The 23775-nt window shown below is 41.6% G+C and overlaps 1 protein-coding gene across 1 annotated transcript in view; it reads left to right on the top strand.

Annotated features, from left to right (window-relative positions):
* LOC126175337 (tRNA pseudouridine synthase-like 1) overlaps nt 1-23775 on the top strand; it is a 104210-nt gene that overhangs the window by 49904 nt on the left and 30531 nt on the right. The gene's annotated exons all lie outside the window — the stretch shown is intronic.

The raw sequence follows: 23775 nt of genomic DNA, 5'->3' as shown, positions 1-23775 counted from the left end.
AAACTGAATAATCCATTGCCCTCACCCACCTAGTCCTTCACCTACACATCAACTCAGCCAATGAACACACCTGTCAATTCCTATCCTTAATAAAAGTCCTCAATCTTTCCTCTCCCACATCCACACCGGCTGTTCAGAGCATCCTCCTACAGGCCAACCGCAAATTAGAACAGCATGCCACCCTTCACCTCTAAAAACTATCCAATCTCCTGGTTTCCCACCTCCGGAGAGGCAACTCACTCATCCTTCACAACCTTTCCAGCAAACCTCAACCTCCTCTCAGTGCACACAAACCCAGTCTCTCCCATCTACTCAATCTCCCACTTCCAGCTCCACTCCCTCCAAAATCTCAAAATTCCAATCAACACAATCTGGAACCACAACACCCGAATTCAGTAGTTAACCTTTCCTCCAAACCTCTCTCCCAATCTGAAACCTCTGTCCTGTCCAAAGGACTCACCTTCAGCCCCACTCCCAGATTCAACCAAACAGCCCTCGTCAAAGATTTACTGTCCTACACTCGTACTCTCTGCTGGAAATATCACTTTGCCACGAAGAAAAATGATCCTACTCCTAATGATCCAACTCCCCAAGACACTATCCAAATTGAACCCTGCCTGGAACAGTTCCGTCCTCCGTCACAGCGGGACCCACCTCCTCTTCCTCAAAATCACCCTCTCCAAACCTTCCAGGAATTTCTGACTTCCAGCCTTGCCTCTCAATCCTTCTTAAAAAACCTTAATCCTACTCCCAACATCACCACTGCTGAAGCCCAGGCTATCCGTGATCTGAAGGCTGACCGATCCATCGTCATTCTTCCGGCGGACAAGGGTTCCACGACCGTGGTACTTGATCGTCGGGAGTATGTGGGTGAGGGACTGCGTCAGCTTTCAGACAACACCACATACAAAGTTTGCCAAGGTAATCCCATTCCTGATGTCCAGGCAGAGCTTCAAGGAATCCTCAGAACCTTAGGACCCCTACAAAACCTTTCACCTGACTCCATCAACCTCCTGACCCCACCGAAACCCCTCACCCCTACCTTCTACCTTCTTCCTAAAATTCACAAACCCAATCATCCCGGCCGCCCCACAGTAGCTGGTTACCAAGCCCCCACAGAACGTATCTCTGCCTACGTAGATCAACACCTTCAACCCATTACATGCAGTCTCCCATCCTTCATCAAAGACACCAACCACTTTCTCGAATGCCTGGAATCCTTACCCAATCTGTTACCCCTGGAAACCATCCTTGTAACCATTGATGCCACTTCCTTATACACAAATATCCCGCACGTCCAGGACCTCGCTGCGATGGAGCACTTTCTTTCACGCCGATCACCTGCCACCCTACCTAAAACCTCTTTCCTCATTACCTTAGCCAGCTTCATCCTGACCCACAACTTCTTCACTTTTGAAGGCCAGACATACCAACAATTAAAGGGAACAGCCATGGGTACCAGGATGGCCCCTTCGTATGCCAACCTATTCATGGGTCGCTTAGAGGAAGCCTTCTTGGTTACTCAGGCCTGCCAACCCAAAGTTTGGTACAGATTTATTGATGACATCTTCATGATCTGGACTCACAGTGAAGAAGAACTCCAGAATTTCCTCTCCAACCTCAACTCCTTTGGTTCCATCAGATTCACCTGGTCCTACTCCAAATCCCATGCCATTTTCCTTGACGTTGACCTCCACCTGTCCATGGCCAGCTTCACACGTCCGTCCACATCAAACCCACCAACAAGCAACAGTACCTCCATTATGACAGCTGCCACCCATTCCACATCAAACGGTCCCTTCCCTACAGCCTGGGTCTTCGTGGCAAACAAATCTGCTCCAGTCCGGAATCCCTGAACCATTACACCAACAACCTGACAACAGCTTTCGCATCCCGCAACTACCCTCCCGACCTGGTACAGAAGCAAATAACCAGAGCAACTTCCTCATCCTCTCAAACCCAGAACCTCCCACAGAAGAACCACAAAAGTGCCCCACTTGTGACAGGATACTTTCTGGGACTGGATCAGACTCTGAATGTGGCTCTCCAGCAGGGATACGACTTCCTCAAATCCTGCCCTGAAATGAGATCCATCCTTCATGAAATCCTCCCCACTCCACCAAGAGTGTCTTTCCGCCGTCCACCTAACCTTCGTAACCTCTTAGTTAATCCCTATGAAATCCCCAAACCACCTTCCCTACCCTCTGGCTCCTACCCATGTAACCGCCCCCGGTGTAAAACCTGTCCCATGCACCCTACCACCACCACCTACTCCAGTCCTGTAACCCGGAAGGTGTACACGATCAAAGGCAGAGCCACGTGTGAAAGCACCCACGTGATTTACCAACTGACCTGCCTACACTGTGAAGCCTTCTATGTGGGAATGACCAGCAACAAACTGTCCATTCGCATGAATGGACACAGGCAGACAGTGTTTGTTGGTAATGAGGATCACCCTGTGGCTAAACATGCCTTGGTGCACGACCAGCACATCTTGGCGCAGTGTTACACCGTCCGGGTTATCTGGATACTTCCCACTAACACCAACCTATCCGAACTCCGGAGATGGGAACTTGCCCTTCAGCATATCCTCTCTTCTCGCTATCCGCCAGGCCTCAATCTCCGCTAATTTCTAATTTCAATCTGCCGCCGCTCATACCTCACCTGTCTTTCAACATCATCTTTGCCTCTGTACTTCCGCCTCGACTGACATCTCTGCCCAAACTCTTTGCCTTTACAAATGTCTGCTTGTGTCTGTGTATATGCGAATGGATATATGTGTGTGTGCGAGTGTATACCTGTCCTTTTTTCCCCCTAAGGTAAGTCTTTCCGCTCCCGGGATTGGAATGACTCCTTACCCTCTCCCTTAAAACCCATATCCTTTTGTCCTTCCCTCTCCTTCCCTCTTTCCTGACGAGGCAACCATTGGTTGCAAAAGCTAGAATTTTGTGTGTTTGTTTGTGTGTCTATCGACCTGCCAGCGCTTTTGTTTGGTAAGTCTCATCATCTTTCTTTTTAAATATATTTTTCCCCCGTGGAATGTTTCCCTATATATATATATATATATATATATATATATATTTGCTTATGACCCACTGACAGATCCAAAGTGAAATGGCTCTCATGGATGTGAAACAGGTCAAAAAAATCATAAACATATTTTTAATTAAGAAGTAGTAACAAACTTGTCACAAAATGTAAGTGTACCATACAGTGAGATACACATGATGATTCTTAGGCTATTGTAGCAATGCATCATCAAACAGAAAGTAAATTTACAACATTTTTGAGGTTGAATGACAATTAAACTGTTTTTGTTCTATTGTTTTTTGTTCATTTCTGTAGTTTTCAACTTATTGGGCTATCTTCAGGAAATAACTGACTAATGTGCGCAAGGGCACAAGTTCTTAGGTAACCAAATATAGGGTAACACAGAATAATGGGAATGTTTGAAATTTGTAGTGGCAGCCATGGGCAGGTGGCGGTACTGTGGGTTTGTGGCAGCTAGTAAATCGTGGATCAGTGGGACAGACAACAGCATGCGTTAGCCATAAAAATGTTTTATAAGAACAATTATGGTTTGGTAGCAGTGAAGAGGGATTTTCGATGTTTTTATAATTTAAGAAATCATGATGCCGTTCCGTCGAAACAGGCGATAAAATGTTAGATTAATAACTTTGAAGAGACTGGATCTGCCCTCAAGAAGAAACCAACAGGACAACCAAGAAGTGTGCATTCTCCAGCGAACATTGATGTTGTATGCGAGTCTGTCTTATGGAACCCACGGTGTTCAATCAGTAAGGAAGCAGCAGTGGTTGGAATGTCCCTGGAGAGTGTTTGCAGAATTCTTCATCGTGATTTAAAATTTCACCCATACAAACTACAGATGGTGCAACAATTGAAGGACAATGATTACTGGTTATGATTAGGATTCTGTCAACAAATGATAACAAAAGTAAACAATGACAATGAATTTCTAAACAAGTTGTGGATGTCAAATGAGGCACATTTTCATCTCTTAGGTTATGTGAATAAACAGAACTACCGTTACTGGGCAAACACAAATTCTAATGATGTTCATGAGAACCCTTTACACACTAGTAAAGTGACAGTATGGTGTGGTGTTTCATCAGGTGGGATTATCGGACTGTACTTTTTCACAAATGAACAGGGAAACACAATAACTGTCAATACAATGTTATGGGGAGATGTTATGAACTTTCCAGATGTTCAAGAAACCTGGTTTCAACAGGACAGGGCGATATTACACACTGCCCGACAGTTGAATTGAATTGAATTGAATTGAATTTTATTTGATCCTGTAAGATTACATTATGTACAGTAAATGTAGGTGTAATATAGGACATGTCAAAGTATTAACATTCTTTATCACTTATTTTTCTACACCTTTAGCTTAACATTTTTACATCACTGATAATGAGTAACAATATATACAAATTTAATGGCATAAGTATTCTGCGACACTGTAAAACTCTTTTTCAATGAGATAGTCTTTAAGTTTCTTCGGAAAGTCATTGTGAAGTACACTATCTTGCAGGGTTTTGGGCAGACTTCTTAGTAGACTGATACCAGAGTACTGGGGTCCTTTTTCTACGCCTGCCAGTCGGTGGGGTATGCTCCGTACTTCATTCTTCTTTCTTGTATTGTGGGTGTTTACACTAGCATTTGTAATCCAGTCCTCACTACCTTTTGTGATGTACATTATTGTTTTGTATATATACAACGATGAAAAAGTTAAGATATCTAAATTCTTGAAACAGTCTCTGCATGTTTCAGAGGTCTTTCTTCTTAAAATGGTCCTAATTGCTTTTTTTTTTTTTTTTTTTTTTTTTTTGAACACTCGTTTTGTCTCTTGTTTGTTTGAGTTTCCCCACACAGTCACTCCATACTGTAAGTATGGTTCGAATAGTCCATGATACACTGTACACAGAAGGTTCTTGTCTGAATACTGTGATAGCTGCATCATTAAGAATATGACAGAGCTCAGTTTCTTACAGACATTATTAATATGTTTTTTCCATTTCAATTCATTATCAACAAGAATACCTAAGAATCTAGCAGATTCTATTTCTTACAGCCTTGTTCCATCAACCTATAAATCCATGTCTACAGCCTTTTCCTTGTTTTTAAACACTGCATACATAGTCTTTTTTAGATTTATAACCAGTTCATTTTCCAACAGCCATTGAGCTGTGACATTTGCAGATATGTATGCTCTTCTCTCAAGCTGTTCCATATTTTGGTCACTATTTAGTATTGTCATGTCATCAGCATACAGTATTTTCTTTTCTTCCTCCTCAACACCTATATCATTAACAAATACATTAAATAACAATGGCCCCATTACTGAACCCCGCGGCACTCCATATTTGATGGATTTGGTTTCTGATTGGTACGAGTTTCCTAATGATACATACTGCTTGCGGTTGCACAAGTATGATTTTATCCGGTGACATATGTCCAAGAATTGTTTCGCAACCATGTTATCTCATGATTCAGTAACATTCCTGCCCCCCTGGAACCCTGTATAAGTTAAAACAGAGAATTTGGGATGCAATTCACAGTATCCCAGCTGAGATGTTGCATTGGTCAGTGAGGAATCTCGACAGCAGAGTTCACAATGCATTCGTACAAGAGGACACCATCTAAAGGACATAAAAAAAATGATAAATGCCATCAAAGTTTCGTCAAAGTTGTAAGGTTTCAATTACTACGAATGCAATTTCTTTCCTTCATCACTTCTAGTTTTATTGGATTGTGGAAATGTTCCTATTTTTCTGTGTCACCTGTTATTATAAGCAAAGATACAATCCACCTGCACAGAATGTTGTGGACCAAACTTGTTTTTTAATGTTGTAAATTACACTTTACACAATGGACAATATTAAACACAATAAATAATTAGGCCTACAATACTTAGTATTAGACATTGTATGGTTCTTATGCTATAGTTTGTGAAGCCGTGACATTAGCTGAGAAATGTTTAACTCAGCCCTAGTCACTTATGTTGTGCAACAAACAAGTTTAACTTTGTAAAGCATAGTTTATACAATGGACAATGTTAAATACAGTACATTATTAAACTACACAGTATTACGAGTTATATTGCTTTACTGTTGAAGTTTATGAGGTGGTAAGGTAAGGAATATGAAATTCTATTGTGTTTTAATTTTGTGTAGCAGTATATGTCATTGATGACCATCTGTCAGTTTGTGGCAGGTTAATTGCATCATGTGGAGCTTAAAAGTGGGATGTTTTCAGTTGTAATTGATTATTTGGAACCAGTTGGACATTTTGAGCTAAATATTTGTTAACCTCAAGTGCTTCTAAGAGGCCTAGTTCTCTTCCTTTATTGGCTATATGTAGCACTTCTGTGTGGACTTGGTATCTGTGTCCTTCCATCAGCACATGTTCAGCAAAGGTGGAGTTTGACTTATGTGATCTCAAGCTGTGTTTGTCTTCAGCCTAGTTGCTATAGCCCTGTCTTTCTGTTCAATATACAGTTCGTTGCACTCATTGCAATTGATTTTATATCAAAAGATACTAGTTTAGCATTATGTGGGAGGTCTTTAATTTTGTTAATGAGGCCCATTGAATTTAAAATTCCAAACTCAGATTTATATTTTGGCTTGGTTTCTTGGTAATTTTGTAGTATTGTGCGATGTAGGTAGGCCTTCCTTGTGTAGCTTAGGAAGTCCATACAGATTAGGAGCTCCTTTTTATGTTAATCAGATACTTAGCTTTGTATTTGAGTATTATGCTTTTGTAGGTCTTGGTCAAGTTTTTAATTTCTTTGTTGAAGGTTTTTGTGGGATCTTTGGTGAGGATATGGTAGAAATTAGACGTAAGGAGTTGCTTCACTTTCACAGCAAAATCACTTTTGTCCATGAGATTCAAAGTAGTACTTTTATCTGCTTTCATGAAAAATGATGTTATTTTGAGTAATTTTTTTCTTTAGGTTGTTCTTTACACTGAAGTGGATAAAAAAATCATGTGATACCTTCTAATATTGTGTCAGACCTTCTGCAGATATACTGAGCCATGCTGCTGCTATAGCCATCCATAATTGAGGAAGTGTTGCCATGAAGGATTTTGTGCCTTAACTGACATCTCAATTATGTCCCACAAATGTTAGATGGTATTCATTTCGGGTTATCTGGGTGGTCATATCATTTGCTTGAATTGTTTGGAATGTTCTTCAAACGAGGTGCGAACAATTGCGGCCTGGTGACATTTGTAAAAATTTCATCATTGTTTGGGGTCATGAAGTCCATGAATGGCTGCAAATTGTCACCATAGTGATGCCTGAAATGAGATATTTTGGCACACTCTTTGCACTATGGATCTCGGGAATGATTTCTGAAACAGAGTGTTCCATGCACCTAGCTCCAACTACCATTCCATGTTCGGAGTCTGTTAATTCCCATTGTGCAGCCATAATCACTTCAGCAACCTTTTCACATGAATCAGATGACAGCCATGTCAATGCACTGCCCTTTTCTACCTTGTGCACACAGTAGTACAATAGTATGTATGAGTGCTTATCACTATCCCATGACATCTGCCACATCATTGAAGTGCTAATATTATCTAAATTATTACATACATATACATTATACATACAATTATGTAATATTACTCCATCCTGGATTTTCCACTGTTCTACCTTGCATGTTCCAGTACAGTGCTGGCAGTCTCCTCACCCGTCAAGTAGCAGATATCTTCATGGACCATTTCAAAAAACGGTTCCTATATAATGAACATCTCCAGCAAAAATATCAAATATTGTCACAGATATGTAGATGGTGTAATGTGTCTGTGGTCTGCAGCAAAAGACAATTTACACATTCCTAAACTCACATCTAAACTCACAATATAAAAACATACAGTTCACCATTGAGATTCATTGACTTCTTGGACCTTAACATAGGTTTTATTACAAATATACATAGTTTCAAAATTTACAGAACATCCACAACAGACATGGCAACACATTCACATTCACAACAGCCAGTAACACACTAACATGCTGCCTTTCTATTCCATGGTGCCTTGTCTGTCCATACCAGTGTTAAAACAGTTTTCAAACATAATTAGACACCATCGAATGTATTCCATCTAACAGTGGCTATGTCCCTGACTTAACTGACAACATTCTACACAAGAAACAAAGAAGAAAAATGTTTCCCTATGTGTATACTCCCTCCGTAGCAACAGTCACGTGTAAAACCACCTGGTGTACTATCCCATATGCAGGAAAACTGTCTGACAAATCAGCTAAAACTCTCCAACCCTGTGATTATAAAACTTCATTTTACTTAAGATGCACCACAGCTCATGTCTTATTCAACAGAAAGGACAAAACAGATTTATAAAGTAAAAGTGATGCTTATAAAATCACTTGCAATGACTGCAACAAACTGCATAGTGGTCAAACAGACAGGGCTATAGCAACTAGGCTGATTGAACACAAACACTGCTGGAGATTACGTAAGTGAGACTCCACCTTTGCTGAACATGTGCTGAGGGAATGATACAAGTACTACCGTATTTACTCGAATCTGAGCTGCACTCAAATCTGAGCTGCACTCAAATCTAAGCTGCACCTGAAAAACGGGACTCGAAATCAAGGAAAAAAAAAAATTCCCGAATCTAGGCCGCACCTGAAATTTGAGACTCGAAATTCAAGGGGAGAGAAAAGTTTTAGGTCACGCCTCCAAATCGAAACCAAGTTGGTCCATTTTAATATGAGACACAATCTAGGTCGAATGAATGACGATACAGCTACAGTAGTTTGGTTCGAGTCGTAAGCTTAGCAGTTAAGCTTTACCAGGTAGCCATTGCTATGCGTCAGGCGCTCCGTCCGTATTTATACGGGTATCGTACCCTTTCTTTTTCACATGCTTCGTCTGGTTTGAATTGATTGCTTATTTTTCTTTGAGCTCTTAAGTGCCGTTCTCTATGTTACAGGTGTTTACGTCACTCTAAGCTGAAAATGCGTTACTGTACTGCGAAATGATGGTAATAGACTGCTATTTGTTGTTACTTACACTGCTGCTTTCTTTGATAATGATCAACAAGAACCAAATAATAGACTGCGTATGATAGAACATGTTCTGAACGAGAGTTTAGCGAAAATTTTTCTCCGTCTGAAAATCTTTGCAGACGCCTCTTTAGTACATTACATTCTGCACAGAAATTAGTCATCTTAGATTTAAAAATCTAGTCAATTGCCGTGCTTCATTTCTGACTGTTATCACTATTAGGCATAAGAATAATATGAATATAAACATGACCTGATATGTATATTCTTCCGCGTTTGCTGTTGTCTCACTGAAGTTTCGTAGTTTACTAGGCAAACTGGATTTAAATGAGATAGCAGCAAACACGAAACAATACATGGCAAAATGTTTATATTCGTATTATTCTTATGGTGAAGAGCATACTGCATGTGATTCACAATTCATAAAAGTTCCTATTAGCAACCACCTCTTCTCACAGGTAGGAAAAAATTCAGAATGTAGAGTTGGCCATATTGACAAAAACCCCAAACAGTCTTGCCAGTCGGATTTTTGTAGTACATTGAAATGCTGCTTCATTCAAAGATGAACAATACGGAATTTGTATTTACTTCGTTGGATAATGTATGAAAATGCAGTGGTCAAAACTTGGGGCAGAGAAAAAAAGCTCGTCTTCCACCTTTTTTTAAAATTTATTTACTGACGCAGAGGTTTTGGCGCCAGTATTTATCTTTGTGCCTACAAAGCAAGCCTGTGTAGTGCTACATATATTCGACGGCAGAAGCTAGTTGTGGCGGCACCTACCAACATTTTTCAGAACTTCCACGTACTTTGCACTCGACTCTAAGCCGCAGGCGGTTTTTTGGATTACAAAGACCAGAAAAAATGTGTGGCTTAGATTCGAGTAAATACGGTAAGTCCACACAGAACTGCTACAGATAGCCAATAAAGGAAGAGAATTAAGCCTGTTAGAAGCACTTGAGATAAACAAACATTGAGATCAAAACATCCAGCTGCTTCTAAATGATCAATTACAACTGAGAACATCCTCACTTTTAAGCTTTGTATGATGCAATCTACCTGCCACATACCCACAGGCCGTCACCAGTGACATACACTGCTAAGCTCAATTAAAACGTAATACAATTTCATATTCCTGACCTTGCTTACTCACAAACTTCAACATTAAAACAATATAATTTGTAATACTGTATAGTTTAATAATGTACTGTTTTTAATAGTGTCCATTGTGCAAAGTATAATTTACAATGTAAAACATGTTTGTTGCATAAAATAAGTGACTAGAGCTCAGTTGAACAGTTCTCAGCCAATGTCACGACCTCACAAACTACAGCATTATAACCATCAACCTTTAATGCTGAGTATTTCAACTATTTATTATGTTTAATATTGTCCATTGTGTAAAGTGTAATTTACAATGTTAAAAAGCAAGTTTGGTGCACAACATTCTGTGCAATTTGATTTTGTGTTTGTTTATAATGTTTGGTTTCATAAGAACTGGAGTCCCTTGCAGACGCTAGTCAGTTGGTTCCTGATGATGGCCCAATCATCTGAAAACTAGTTAGAAATAAACAACAATCAGCAAAACAAAACAGTTTACTTGTTATTCAACAGTAAATATGGAATTGTTCTAACAAAAAGTGACAGACGAAGGCATAAACCAGTTGACAACACTTATTTATATTGATGACATTACTGCACTGAGGATTTTATGTGACATATTATTTGATATTAGTAACAATGTATATGTCAGTCAGTGTTAAGATATTTTGTCAATGGAACAGAATGAACTCGCCACCAAGAAATCCTTTAGCTATTCTTAAACTGAACTTTATTAATAGTTAAACTTAATAGCTTCTGACAAGTTACTAAACCCCTCCGCACCCCGGAACATAAGAAAACACAGTGGTTGCCGACCTAGCAGATGGCCCTGCCCCTCCACAGGTTCAGCCTGGTCCATCGTCTAGTGCTGCCACTACCACTGTTGCGGTTGTGACTCCAAAGCATCCTCATGCCACAAAATCTAAAGAAAGCATCAACTGCTGATGAAAATGGGAAGAAAGCAGGCTGACACTGACCATGTCACTCTCTCTTATGTCACTCAGAATTAATCTTCAGAACCAGTGGACCTTGATGTCTGCATGGGGCACTTATCTCGCCCCAAGACTGAGCCTCCAAGCTTTCTGGGCTCCCCTCCCTGATGGAGAGCCAGAGTGAAATGCTACCCCATTGTTAAGTTGCTCCTATACTACAGTGTAGTGATGGGCAGGAAATCGCGTATCAGTTAGAAATCACAGTGATTGAGAAGTCACAGATATCACAATAACAACTTTACAAAATCTAACTGCGATTTCAGTCACAGTTAGCAGTCGCAAGTAACATTTCACATTCAATGCCGTGAGCCATCTGTTGGCCGAATTCCATACTGCTTTCTGCGATTTCAGTGACAAATCGCGGCTAGAAGTCGCAAGTAGCAACTAAAAAGCGCAGTTAGCAGTGCCATCTGTTGAGCAAAGTTCGTACTACGCTCATCTCTGCGACACGCTATAGAGTCTAACTGCGATTTCCATGACAAGTCGCAACTAAGAGTCGCAAGTAGCAACTAAAAAGCGCAGTTAGTAGTGCCATCTGTTGAGCAAAGTTCGTACTACGCTCATCTCTGCGACACGCTATAGAGTCTAACTGCGATTTCCGTGACAAGTCGCAACTAAGAGTCGCAAGTAGCAACTAAAAAGCGCAGTTAGCAGTGCCATCTGTTGAGCAAAGTTCATACTATGCTATTCGCTACCGAGTCAAACTGCGATTTCCGTGACAAATCGCAACTAAGAGTCGCAAGTAGCAACTAAAAAGCGCAGTTAACATTCTTTTCCTAGTGCCATCTGTTGACTGACGTACGTACTTCATTACGAGAGCCTTGTGCCTCACGAGATCGACGTGCTGTGTGTGACTGTGTGCATAATACTGAATATGAAAGGCTTATTTCAGTAGTGGTACAAGTTCACTTTTGTTCATTTTGAGATACAGAGTCGTAAAGTTAATTGAGTGCTGAAAAATCTGCAGTTGAGATACCAGAAATATTCAAGCATATGGCTTCTTGCTAGAGATGAACTTTTATTTATGTTTGTTTGGATCATTAATTTCAGAAGCATTATAGACAGAAAAGTGGAGGTAATGGACTTGTACCACTATTGAAATAAGCCCTTCATATTATATGACGACATGCACATTCAGCATCAGTTATGGTTGGTCAAACACAGCTGTGACTCTGAATGTATTATATTAATAAGAAGCAACATTGCCTTTTTCTCCTGAAAATATCAAGTAACGTAACAAATGTGTTTGATTCTGCTTCCAATATGACAGTTTTGGTTAATACTCCACATGCCTACAGGACTTTGCAATGTTAACACAGCAGAACTCAGACACCTGTATAAGTGTTGTGAAATAAAAGCAGTATTATTGTGTCAGATGAATGCCTCACTTTTGTTCTGACACAGTTCAAGACTCGGGAGAAAAGTTTTACACCTGGTGTTCTACATGGCAACTTCACACACAAGAACTTTTTGCCGACACTACTACCACCTACATAAGTAAGCTTTTCCTGTGTTACTTTCAAGTAATTCACTTAAGCCATTCCTGATTTAACTGTAAGATCTGTACTTCCCACTTTCATATCAACAGCCTCAAAATGCGTATTGTAGACTTCGGGATATGTTACAGGTCGGTGTCACACCAAGATTGTGGAGAAAGAGGGGAGGGGGGGGGGGGGGGGGGCGGGGGCGGCATGTCACTCCCCAACAAGTGTTTACCAATAAATATGTGGTGGAAAATTACGGGTATAGGACGGCTTAACATGTGGAAAATGAGATTTTCATTATTCGCTCACTGTATTTAACATTTATTATTCCTTTAAAATCGCACAACTTCAATAAAACACAGTTTAATCACTCATCTGCACACTTATTTCGCAATAATGTCACTTTTAAACTACAAATCCTCTAAGAGCTCTCTTGAATCTTCACGAGTCTCTCCCAACAGCCTTGATGTGAATAGATACGTACAGCAACCAAAATTGTGTCTGCAAAATCACAAGGATTATTAAACAATTTTTGCTGTCACTAATTACAAGCAATATAATTGACAGAGTAGATTGCTAATATTTGCTGTAATGAAAGCCACTCAATGGGGTATATTTCACATTTGCAAGAACGATCTCACTTAAGTAATTAAGTCCATCGAAACAGTTAGAAACTAACCTCTCGTCTGACGAAAACGGTCTAAAGACGCAGTGGCAATTTCTCCAGATCTGCTGACAATGATATTTTGAGGTATCACTTTACTGAGTGACTGAAATGTAGTTCGGGTACCTAAGAACATAACAATATGTTAGAATTCATTTTCTAAACACGAACTTTTACGGTACTGTATGGCTACTTTAATATAGGATTAAAGCCAACGGAAGAACAAACGTAAAACATACTTACCAATTACAGGTTTGTTGAGATGCAATTTTCTGTGTGGACAGATGTAGCTTCTTCATACGGTGGTAAGTCGCAAAAATCGCAGGAGTCACAGAAATCGCAGAAGTAGCAGAAGTCACAGAAATCGCAGAAGTAGCAGAAGTCACAGAAATCGCAGAAGTAGCAGAAGTCACAGAAATCGCAGAAGTAGCAGAAGTCACAGTAATCGCAGAAGTAGCAGAAGTCACAGAAATCGCAGAAGTCACAGAAATCGCAGAAGTAGCAGAAGTCACAGAAATCGCAGAAGTAGCAGAAGTCACAGAAATCGCAGTAGTAGCAGAAGTCACAGAAATCGCAGAAGTAGCAGAAGTCACAGAAATCGCAGAAGTAGCAGAAGTCACAGAAATCGCAGAAGTAGCAGAAGTCACAGAAATCGCAGAAGTAGCAGAAGTCACAGAAATCGCAGAAGTAGCAGAAGTCACAGAAATCGCAGAAGTAGCAGAAGTCACAGAAATCGCAGAAGTAGCAGAAGTCACAGAAATCGCAGAAGTAGCAGAAGTCGCAGAAATCGCAGAAGTAGCAGAAGTCGCAGAAATCGCAGAAGTAGCAGAAGTCGCAGAAGTAGCAGAAGTCGCAGAAGTCGCAGAAGTAGCGGAAGTCGCAGAAGTAGCGGAAGTCGCGGAAGTCGCAGAAGTAGCGGAAGTCGCGGAAGTAGCGGAAGTAGCGGAAGTAGCGGAAGTAGCGGAAGTAGCGGAAGTAGCGGAAGTAGCGGAAGTAGCGGAAGTAGCGGAAGTAGCGGAAGTAGCGGAAGTAGCGGAAGTAGCGGAAGTAGCGGAAGTAGCGGAAGTAGCGGAAGTAGCGGAAGTAGCGGAAGTAGCGGAAGTAGCGGAAGTAGCGGAAGTAGCGGAAGTAGCGGAAGTAGCGGAAGTAGCGGAAGTAGCGGAAGTAGCGGAAGTCGCGGAAGTAGCGGAAGTAGCGGAAGTAGCGGAAGTCGCGGAAGTAGCGGAAGTAGCGGAAGTAGCGGAAGTAGCGGAAGTCGCGGAAGTAGCGGAAGTCGCGGAAGTAGCGGAAGTCGCGGAAGTAGCGGAAGTCGCGGAAGTAGCGGAAGTCGCGGAAGTAGCGGAAGTCGCGGAAGTAGCGGAAGTCGCGGAAGTAGCGGAAGTCGCGGAAGTAGCGGAAGTCGCGGAAGTCGCGGAAGTAGCGGAAGTAGCGGAAGTCGCGGAAGTCGCGGAAGTAGCGGAAGTAGCGGAAGTAGCGGAAGTAGCGGAAGTCGCGGAAGTCGCGGAAGTCGCGGAAGTCGCGGAAGTAGCGGAAGTAGCGGAAGTAGCGGAAGTAGCGGAAGTAGCGGAAGTAGCGGAAGTAGCGGAAGTAGCGGAAGTAGCGGAAGTAGCGGAAGTAGCGGAAGTAGCGGAAGTAGCGGAAGTAGCGGAAGTCGCAGAAGTCGCAGTGGCGGAGGGATACGCGACTTAGGTTCCTTAACTGCGACAAATCACAGTTAAGAATAACAGATACTGAAAAGTAGCATTCACAGAAATCACTGATATCGGAAAATCGCAGTTTAGCCCATCACTACTACAGTGGAACATTAATGGGTTTAGGACACATGTAGAGGAATGCCCCATGTTTGTGTTTGTAGGAAATGCATTTTGAATCATCTGATGCCCCCTGCACTATGAGGCTAAACCCTCCATCACAAGGATGACCTGACTGGGGAAAGGGCCAAGAGAGGGGTCGCTACGTTTGTGAATAATGCGTTCCACTCCTCCGCTCTCCCCTGGCTACTGACCTGCAAGCAGTTGAAATTCATGTGAGTCAGAGGATCACTGCTTGCTAAATTTACTTCCGCAAGATGCGATAGACTCTGAGGCTCTCACAGATCTTATACAGGGTGTATACGACCCGGGACAACCGGGAGATATGGGAAAAAATCGGGAATTTTTTCATCCGGGAGAAAACCGGGAAAAACCCGTGAATTTTTTAGAATTCTGGGAATTTATCTTTGTTTTAGTTTTCAGTTAAATTTTTGTAATTTTGACTGGTAAGAACCGATACTCTAACAAAGGATATTACTGTATCCCACTACTGCAGAATATTACTTCAACAATAAAACATAAACGAGAAAAAAATGAAAATAACTTAAATTGCAAAGGAAATGCACCATATACAACAACGACACACAGTGCTCATGCAAGCGTTTGCCAACAGCAAAATGTGTCAAAGGCTTTAGGAAGACTATGCAATGCTTCATAACAACAAATTGCCTCCGACGAGTGTGAAGTCACAACTGTTTACATTAGATTCGTTTTAGCAGTTACAACCGGTCTCATGCTCATGCGCAGTTGAGTCGCGATTAAGCAGTAGATTCTCTTGCTTCCGGCTGTGCAAGCAGTCACAGCAAGCAGCTAGATGCTACTGGGAAGAGGGGGCTCCAAATTCATATTCTTGAGGGGGGGGGGGGGGGGGGGGGGGGAAACTTGTTTCACAAAGCGCCTAGCATCCGGTGCACATTTGTCTATCGATTATTCATATGATTTTGAAACGTTTCCCTGTTGATTTTTGAACATTTTTGAACACATTTTAAGTTGATTTCTGAATGAATCATTAAGTTGATTTTTGAAAGTGTGCGTAGTGTACGTGATGTCTCTGTCGGGAGAATTCTCGTCACATCTAGACATAAACTTTCCGCAGGCGAAAGGGGACAGGGCTATACAAACTGAGCGGAGTAAAGCCAATGGATGAATGTCAATCGCTGTCTGATAATGTGGTTGACTGGGTTTGCGAATGATAGCATTGTTATAATTACTAGTGAAATCAGCCGGCCATGGTGGCAGAGCGTTTCTAGGCGCTTCAGTCCGGAACTTTGCAACTGCTATGGTCACAGGTTCGAATCCTGCCTCGGGCATGGATGTGTGTGATGTCCTTAGGTTAGTTAGGTTTAAGTAGTTCTAAGTTCTAGGGGACTGATGACCTCAGATGTTTAGTCCCATAGTGCTCAGAGCCATTTGAACTAGCGAAATCCATAGATTCAGACTACCAGAATGGAAATAAACAACTGACAGGAATAATAGTGTGTCCAAGAAAATGGAATTTTAGCAGAAAGGACCAATTGTACAGTCCCCGACTAGCAGCTGCTTAAGTTCTATTCTGGAAGTAACACGGAAATCGTGTTGTACGAACATGTAATAACGGCTAACTGGAAAACAATCGCGGGATAAAACCTGTGATTCTGGCAGGGTTTGTGAAATTAATCGGTGAACAAATTTTGACAATGGCAGGAATAGCTGCAGAATTGGTGATGACAAGATTGTTTGTTAGAACGAGGAAGTAGAAGAAACGGGGACATCACACAAATTATGCAAGAATAAGATTTCAAATTTATATAAAAATTTCTTAATGCTACTTTTCAATCTCATGCTTGAGAAGCTGGTGCGTATGAATCAAATGTGAAGCTATAGCCTAACATAAAGCTTTTTGCTTGTAGTAGGCCTAATAGGCATTTGATATTGGCACTTCATGAATTATATTCTGTTGTTTTATAGAAATGGCCATTTGTGCCAAAACAGTCTTGTTTATTTGGTATGTCTTACAAAATTGCTCCAATATTAGAAAGGCCTCATTTGTTTAATCTAACAAACAGTGACAAAATAGACGTAATCAGATCGAGAAACTACACCAGCTTTGGGTATTATTTGTGTTAACAGCTTTTTCAGTATTAGATAGCGACATTTAGATTTTTCATGTAGCAAATCGTTTGATGAGCTTTGATGAGGTAATAGATTCTTTTACAGAAAGGAAAGCATGCCATGTAAAGCTGTAGCAAGATTAGAGAGAAAAAAAATGCTAGGAGCTAAGGATTGAAGAAACATGTACTTTCTTGCTTGTCTCTTTTTCTTTATTGGTTTTATGTATCCTGTATTTAATTTCATATCACACAAAACAGCAAGTTATTAGCTAATAGGCAATAAAGAGTGCAGGTTTTCTGAAGAATTCTTGTTCAGATTACAAATAATCCCATCCACTATTAATTGCGAGATTTTTTTAAAGAGGGGCAGGCTGTCAAACCAGCCGACTGGGAGTAGGAGAGGCACCACAGGACATTTCACTTTCCTCTGTCCTGAATATAGTTTGATGGCAGCCAGTACAAAATGCACACGTTTCAATTCCACAGAGTGAAATACAGTGACGTGCGATAGAAGAATGCTTTATGAAGAGGTGTGGCACTGCACTTTGCCACACTTAAGACCAAATAACGTCTTACATTTCCTCGAACAAATATGTTTTATATTTCAGACTTTTCAGAAAGATATGCGCTACAAGATGAACATATTTTTGAAAATTCGATGCCGTGCGGGATTAGCTGAGCGATCTAAGGCGCTGCAGTCATGGACTGTGTGGCTGGTCCCAGCGGAGGTTCGAGTCCTCCCTCGGGCATGGGTGTGTGTGTTTGTCCTTAGGATAATTTAGGTTAAGTAGTGTGTAAGCTTAGGGACTGATGACCTTAGCAGTTAAGTCCCATAAGATTTCACACACATTTGAAAATTCGATTTTTTTTTTTAGTATTGACCCGGTTCGCAAATATCGTAGATATGGGGCTGATGCGTAGAGCAGTCTGAGTTTTAGTGGATAGTCTTCACCTGACCCATGTTTACATTTAACGATTTTGCGGTTTCCCCTTTCGTGTACTCTCACGTCAAATGAAAACAAAACAGATATCCTTGGCCGGGAGCTATCAAGTGAATTAAAATACATTCACATAATTATGGAAGGCTAAAATATCTCATTAGTTTCAGATTTTATTTTATTTCCACCTTTCTGACTGTCAAGCATTAATCGCCTTGCAGAACAATGACGTTATTTTTGTCTGTTTGCTAAAGAAATTTGACTTCATTAACCTTTTCCACAGAGGCAGTCAATGTATTTGAAACGAAATGTTTAATTCCACGTTACTGGCTAGTTCCAACTGTTTGCTGCATTTCAAGTGCACGTTTTCACCTTCTAGCACGTATGGCATTATGCCATAATAAAGAACTAAACATGATATAATACTGTACTGGTGCTCCAAGAAAATTTGCATCCCGAAAACCACACTGAAAAGCTTCATATCAGGTCGAGGTCTTCTTGATTGGGAATCTGGACATACGAATGTGCGCTTTTAAGTATGCACTTCAAATGTGCACATTTTAGTATGGTTCACGAAATTCCGATGCTTTTGGAGTATCCGCTGATGTCTTGTTTCTTTTATGACATAATGTATGATCCTTCAATGTTTTACATGTATGTACATATGGGCTTCCTACGTCATGGTAACTGCTCAAGTGCGGTGACACCTGTTATCTGTGCTCTCTGGCAACTGCTGAAACGAATCTATTTCTAACAGGTCATGGGCAAATATTCCGAATGGTTGTTTGAAAAGCATTACTGTCAAAGTAAATATCCTTTTCCATAAGTTGAACTATGTGCGAGAATGTACCATGAATTTCTTAAATCACAGAGTGTTTGACTCTCATTTAAAAATCAGCTCTTTGATGATGAGCCATTTAGAAGAATTTTGAACCCTGAAGATCAGACATTTGTCATTGTTAAAAATTTTACTGTCACATTTGCGTGATTCTCAAAGTGTAACACGCGCAAAAAAGATCAACATTATATGCGAAGTCTTAGCTTCTCTTGCAGCTTATTAACTTTAGAGACCAATATTATATGTGAAAGCTTTTCTTTTCTTGTAGCAACACTATGTATATTAATTTAAACTATGTATTAACTTTCCCTGTTTGTGTGTTCATGCTACGTAACAGTGGTGTTGCTGTTGGCTGACTACATCATGTGTCCTATTCTCTGAATATCCGCTGTCATCGACTGCCGAGATCACGTGACATGAGCTATGACTGGCTTACAGAAATGCATCGCAATCTCGATTTCAATGATTCAGAAAGTAACACGCGATGTTTGGTGGAATTCCAATGTATACTTTCATAATACGAAAATACGCAACGTACATGTTGCTGCACATAAAAGATATTTCCAAAACGTCTTTTTTTCTTTGAGTTTAGTTTTCTGAAGTGCTGGGAAATTCTACGTTCTTGTATAAAACCTTAACCATTCAAAGGATTGATGAGGGGAAAATATAAAACTTCCTAGCAGATTAAAACTGTGTGCCAGACCGAGACTCGAACTCGGGACCTTTGCCTTTTGCGGGCAGGTGCTCTACCGACTGAGCTACCTAAGCATGACTCACACAATATCCTTTCTTTCAGGAGTGCTAGTTCTGCAAGGTTTGCAGGAGAGCTTCTGTAAAGTTTGGAAGGTAGGAGACGAGGTACTGGTGGAAGTAAAGATGTTGAGGACAGGGCGTGAGCCGTGCTTGGGTAGCTCAGTCGGTAGAGCACCTGCCTGTGAAAGGCAAAGGTCCTGAGTTCGAGTCTCGGTCTGGCACACAGTTTTAATCTTCCAGGAAGTTTCATATCAGCGCACACTCCGCTGCAGAGTGAAAATCTCATTCAGGGAAAATATACTCTCACTTAACATGGAAAAAGCACGTTTTCACCTGGGAGAGAGTGTATTTTTAACCAGGAAATCTGGGAATTTTTCTTCCTTGTCCGCATATACACCCTGTTATAGGACAAGTGCCCCAACCATTTCTGCTACTGGGAGACGTCAATGCCCATCATGGATTATGGGACTTGGTATCAGATTTTGGAAAGCCTCATGACATCTCACAAGCGTCCTCAACAAGGCACTCCCACTCATCCAACTCTCTTTCTGCTCTCTGGCCCTCGTGGACTTTTAGTGGGAAGTCACATTCCAATGACCACTTTCCACTCTGCTTTCAGTTACTGGATGGAGCTCTCCCTGAATGATAGTGGCTGAGCCAACTGGCCGCTGTTCAGCCAGCTGGCTATGTTTGAATGTCGCAGCAGCACCCAGGAGTGGGTGGACAACATCACAAGAGTGATCCACTATGCTGCTGACATATCCATCCTGAAGTCCTCAGGTCATCTTTGGAGCCAACCTGTCCCTTGGTGGATTGATGAGTGCCGTTCAGGACTCCGGGTCAGGTGTGCGGCTCTTTGATGGTTTCAGTGCCATCCAATGGTGGAAAATCTTGTAGCCTTTTGATTTTGAGGGCAAAGGCTCATTGCCTCATCAAAGATAGAAAGGAAGTGTCATGACAAGCGTTTCTGGACTCTTTAATCAACCATACCACCTGTTCTACTACAGTATGGGAAGCCATCAGGTGGATTTCTAATAAAGTCAATCAGTTACCTGTAACAGCACTGTTTACACACGGTGTCTCCAAATGACACCTGGAGATGGTGCACAGACAATGAGAGAGCATTTTGTACTGACTGCTGCTCCTGCCAGCCAGGATGCAGTATTCCGTCATTACCATGCTGCCATGGAGAGGGTTGAGTTGGACTTCTGGTCGACCAATTTCAAGTCCTATAACTGCCCATTCTCCATGTGGGAGCTGGGTGCTTCCTGACGCTCATGGTGTGGTGCCCGGTCATGGCCAAATCTGGTACATTGTGCTACAGCACTTGCAGATAGTGTAAAAGGAAATCCTGTTATAATATTTTAATCCGGTATGGCTGGCAGGCCAATTTCATGACTTGTGGTGACAGGCAATTTTGATACCTCTCCTCTAACAAGGAAAGAACTGAAGGTGTTCCAAAAGTTATCAGAGTGTTGCCTTAACTAGCTGTGAAGGAAAGAGTCAAAGGTGCATGGTCAACTATCATCTGGTCTGGTGGTCTGTATATTAGAGACTAGGCGGCTCCTTAGTAGCTCTCAGTATGGATTCAGGAGATGTCAATCAACTGTTGACATCCTGACCCTGCTGGAGGTGGAAACCAGTGTGCTTTCGTACATAAAAAGCATTGTCTAGTGGTAATTTTTGAGGTCAGTAAGGTGTATGACACTATTAGGAGGCACAATATTCTCAATCAACTACATTGGTGGGGCTTTTGTGGCCACCTCCCCATCTTCATTTGGTCATTCCTCCCAAGACACCTTTTTAGGTACAGAGATGGTGAAGTGCTGCCAGATAGTTTTGTGCAGAACAGTGTTCCTCATGTCAGTGTTTTAAGTAACACCCTGTTTTTTAAAATTAACAGTATATAATGTCTACAGTAAGTAGTTTGGTTCAGTATTTCTTATTTGTCGATGATTTCGTGGTCTTCTGCTCTTCCTCCAAGACTGCAGCAGCAAGCCTTCAGTTGAGCTTACCATGAAAAGATTGAAGCAGATTGCTGCAAAGACTGGTTTTACATTTTCTGCAGGAAGTGTGTGTGGGTGTGTTCATTTTAATTGATCTTGTTGTATTTTTAATTTACCTGAATTGTGTGTATGGGATACCATTCTCCCTTTTAAAGACTCGGTGTGGTTTGGGGCCTCATTTTTTACTCTAAGCAGCCGGCCGCGGTGGCCGAGCGGTTCTAGGCGCTTCAGTCCAGAACCACATGGTTGCTACGGTCGCAGGTTCGATCCTGCCTCGAGCATGGATGTGTGTGATGTCGTTAGGTTAGTTAGGTTTAAGTAGTTCTAAGTCTAGGGGACTGATGACCTCAGATGTTAAGTCCCATAGTGCTTAGAGCCATTTGAACCATTTTTTTACTCTAAGCTGTTGTGGTTACCAAACCTAAAAGACCTGAAGGCGGGGGTCCAGAATGCACTGAATATGTTGTGGCTGTGCCAACTTTTAATGTTTTGTGGTTCCTGCATGGATGATGGGAGGGTGGTATAAAAGTTAGGTGGCCTGTTTCCTCTCACATCACAAAATGCACGAGTGGTTAAAATACACTTTATTACAGGAACCACTTGAGCACATAACTTCAGTGATATCCAACCTGAAGCTCTGTAGTTAACAGGAAACAAATAACATGTACTAATTCTTGAATCTTGTCCAAGTTCGTATCACAACTATATACAATGACTAATGATCCCTCACAGCTAGCTAAGTTGTGAGGCAATGACTATCACTGTGGAAGACTAGAGTACAGTGCAACGTATTGAGGTGCAGTGCGAACTGAGTCCCGATGTGGCATACTGAGGTATTGAGATTGAGACAGCTTGGTCAGCGACAGAGGTCTATATGCACGCTACCCAAGGGGACATTATCGGTGCGTAGCCTGGGGGCATGTCTTGATCTTCTCTTGTCATAGGCATGCTTAGATCAGTGTCTGCTATACAATGTTTCCTGGTGCTGGCCGGTGTGCTGGCGAAGGCATACGCCAGCACAGAACATCTTGAAATGTTTTTGTCACAGGTATTAGGATGTGGATAGGTCACCATTGCTTCAATTTTATAGGGTCTTTGTGTGATTGCGCATGGCCTATGGGTGCCCATTGTACAGGTCAGCAAGACCTTCTTACATCAAGATCATTCATGCTGAACACCACGAGGTGATCAGGCTGGTCACGGGTGCTCACAGTACCAGCCCCATACCCTGTCCCTGTGCTGAGGCTAGTGAACCACCACACTTACCATTTGGTGTCAACACCTCTTGGTGTGCAAGTTCTTTGCTGCCCCCAATTCACAAGCATCCCGTACCATTGCTTGTACAGCTATGGAATGACTCTTTACCAATTGTCTATGGGCAACGAGGTCGTTTGGGATCCGTGCAAAGTGTGTGCTGGAGCCCTTAAGTATGCGGCACATACAGACTCAGATCCAGGATTTTAACTTACTGTGACCCTGGTTACTGCAGAGGCCCTGAATAATTTTAGGCTGAACTCTGGTTTATGTTTGTAACACAATATTTTCTGACATTTTAAAGAGCACCATGCCTATGTGTAGCTGTATTCAAGGATGGATGTAAATAGGAGTATTGTGTTGGCTTCTGTGTTGTTTTCACTGATCATGTCCTCAAGATTTGTTTGTCTCTAGGCTTCATTGCCTTTGATGTTGAATTATTTGTGATCTTGATAGCTCTAGAGCAGATGAGGTGTGCCATGCCCACTAAAATCCTCATGTATTCTGCTCTCTGAATGTCTCTGTGATGCTTCTATCCATCCGGTAAGGTAGTCCAGGACATGCAGTACCCCCTTCTCTGCTTACAAAGGCTGGCAAAGGAGGTGTCTCTCTGCTGGGTGTCAGGGCACATGGATATTGGTGGGAATGAAAGGAAAGTTGTAGTAGGGAAGGAGACTTGTCGTGATCCTCAATGTGCATCCACTGGTATGCTATGACTTCACTCTTGATGTACAGATCCATGTGTAGAAGAGTGGCTGGAAGTGAAAGACAATAAGCTGCAT

Source organism: Schistocerca cancellata, chromosome 3 (genome assembly GCF_023864275.1).
Source record: "Schistocerca cancellata isolate TAMUIC-IGC-003103 chromosome 3, iqSchCanc2.1, whole genome shotgun sequence".
Lineage (NCBI taxonomy): Eukaryota > Metazoa > Arthropoda > Insecta > Orthoptera > Acrididae > Schistocerca > Schistocerca cancellata.
Note: the sequence above shows the minus strand (reverse complement) of the source record. Positions and strands in the feature narration are given on the sequence as shown.